Source organism: Copadichromis virginalis, linkage group LG19, assembly GCF_057382275.1.
Source record: "Copadichromis virginalis isolate Kocher_CV1m ecotype Utaka linkage group LG19, C_Virginalis_male_GT1.1, whole genome shotgun sequence".
Classification (NCBI taxonomy): Eukaryota; Metazoa; Chordata; class Actinopteri; order Cichliformes; family Cichlidae; genus Copadichromis; species Copadichromis virginalis.
The window spans coordinates 35028322-35031465 of record NC_140636.1 but is presented as its reverse complement, the minus strand read 5'-3'; positions in this window follow the sequence as shown (position 1 = coordinate 35031465).

Here is a 3144-nt window from a genome sequence, read left to right as displayed (position 1 = left end):
TGGTCTCAGTTGCCAGCTTTTTGTGTCGTGACAAGTTGTAATATTGATTTTCCCAAAGCACTTCCATTTACAGTAAAATAGATGATGAAACAGTGTATACTTTAGGTCAGGCCTACCTTGTGATTGGAAAGCTCTGACTGTTTGACACCTGGCTTCAAAACTCCAAGATGCCAACATTGGAAGCACTTAAAGACTTAACAGGACTTTACAAAATGACGCATGGCATCAAGGTGGCAACATATGTGCTGTTTTTACAGTCTATGAACGGGGCTTAGTTAATACCTAGCTTGTGAACGTGTTGGAAGTTTGAGCAGCAGAATTACTTTGTGTTTAGCAGACCATAAAAAGAAACCAACAGGGAGTGAATATGGACTCCAAATGACAGTGATGCTATTCAACATGTTACTTTTGTCGTGCTACATTGACACTAACATGATGTTATCTGGAAGATGTTAACTGAGGCTGACATTAGTTTGTGTAATGAACATTGACAAATTGATCCATCTTTTGATGGGATCACACTAGCTGCAAAGTCCATCGTCAATTCAGTGTCTTATTTTAGCATGTTAGTGTCTCCAGTCTTAGTATATTGGCTACTGATAGTTGATTGATGCTATAAAAGGTCTAAAAAAGGAAGCCAACAAAGAAATTCCATTAACCTACATTATTTTAAATGGCCCACAGGGGAACACTCTGGTTTCCAAAGACTTCTGGTTATATTGAAGTCCAAGAGGCACCTTGCTCTATAATCTCAATAAATAATTTCATGTTGACTTTATGGATTAAATTACTAGTCATAGGTTGAAATCACTAGAACTTTAGGTTGATTTTGATTACAAGAGTCAGAAATGTGAATTATTAAGATTTGTGACTGAAGTCGTTAATCCTCAGTTTCACAGGAGTCACTGGTCACTCATCACATCAAGATTAAAAACACTAAGATGGTGATGGCAAAAACTCTCTCAGCTTGAGGCTTGTTATGGGAGTGGGTAATGTCTTTGGACTTCGGGAGGAAACCAGAGTACTAGAAGAGAACCCACTCAAGCTCAGGGAGAGCATGTAGTCTCCACACACAAGGGCCCCAGCTGGCCGGTGGGTTTGAACCCTCTTGCTCTGAGGCGACAGCGCCAACCACAGCATGCCGCCCATATTTGAAATTTGTAAATAGTTTATTCAAAGCAGGGTAATGATGCAGGGATTCGAGTAATGTGATATGAAATGCTATTCTATAACAAGATGAGGGACATTTGAAGTCCTGCCGGAGGACTCCAACTGTCGCACCGTCACTGCAATGTTATTTGTGCGGGCCTCAGGCTACCACTGGCACTCCTGCTTACCTGGCACTGTCCAAGAAATGCCTGTGAATAAGAACGTTATTTCTCAAGTGAGGTTGTGATTATATCCAGAGAATTACATTGCGGACAGCGATACATCTCTTTCTGGAGGAGTTATCCACCTGAGCGTGACGTTAAGAGAAAGTTTCCTTTTACCCGAGCTCAGACTCCAGCAGCATTTTCAGGATCACAAAATAATCTCAAAATAACTCTGACAAAGTCATTTTAAGTAAACTGGAGTTTAACGACTTTAGATTCAAAGATTTAAACAATTTTTTGTGCCTAAACTAAGGTTACCATTTGGGATACTGTTAGATATCTACATTTGGTTATTTACTTAGTAAATGAAAGTAGTCTTTTAGTCCAGGCTTAGTCAGCTAAAACATAAATGCTTGTATACGTGTCTGAAACCCAGTTCCACAACACTGACTGCTGTCCTAGCTGTGCCTGTGTTTTGGAACAGGCTGGCTGAGAGGGTAATATGTAAAGCTGTCTGTACCTACATGTGTGCCAGTACTCTGGCTGACAGCCTGAGGCTGCATTTGCTGCTACCCACATGGAGGTTATCTGCACTGAGTTCATTGTTGCTCTGCACTGAGAGTCTCAGAGCATCTGCACCTCCCCGATGGTAGATTCACCATATGCCGTAGCTGTATTATTTTCAGTCGAACAGAATAAGTGTGAATTTGAACATAAAGTTTTAGAGTTTGGAAGGTCGTACACAGGACACAGATGCTGGGCTGTAACATGGCGATTTCCTAATTTTAAGCAGACCAAGTGGCAGGGATGAAAATACCAGTGCCGTGGTGCCCAGTTGGCTGCAGCATTTCCTGAGGGAAGACTGACCGCTCTAGAAAGATAGAGGGAACGACAGCCTATTAACTCGTAGAAACAAGAGAAAAACTAGTGCCTCACAGCCAAGTAGCATTTATATATAAACAAATAGTCTACATGAATGGGTATGAATCTGTATCAGTTGTATATGCAAATATATTCAGTTTCACAGGATTTAATCTTGCTTCAGTAGATTTCAAACTGATCAAAGTCAGTGCAAGACCGCACAGATGTGTTTGTACTCCATGATAGACGAGGCATCAAGCCATAGCCATTTCCTACGGGCTTTGGGTGGATAGCCTCACACTCGCTATTAACTGTAGTTTCCAGCACAGAAGAACATTTTCACCTGGTCTAACCTGAGAGGGAGGAACCCTGTATGTTGTGAGCTTCCATGTGCATGTGCGATTTTTCACTGTGATCAGTTGTGAATTAATAGCTGTAGTGGTCACTTACTGTCCCTGCATTCATATGCTACTTTCCCCCCTACATCCAAGAAAATGCATTAGCAGGAGAAACCAAGCTAATGATCAAACATCAGGTTTGCCTACTTGCTAATTAAATGCGGTCCATCCTAAAAATGACAACAGACTGATACATGCAAATAAGCTGACAGCAAGTCTCAAGTGTATGCAGGCAATTACTACCTATACTGGATCTGTGAAATGATATATAATATATGTATAAATTAAACATCTTCCAGCAGATTAACGCTCCCTCCAAAAACATGTTAAATTGACAATCATGTCGACTACACACAATGCATGTGACTAGTAGCGCCAACAACCTTTCCAAGCATCTGACAATTGTTTGTAGGCTCGGGCCAATCACAAGCAGCAAACGTGTAACATAGTAAGTACACAAAAATAATAGATCATCACTTGATAGGTCTGCTCCATTCTGTTGGATATAAATTGATATTGCTTTATAAATAAATGTACTTATTTACTTAAGCAAATATATTAGGCGCTTCGAG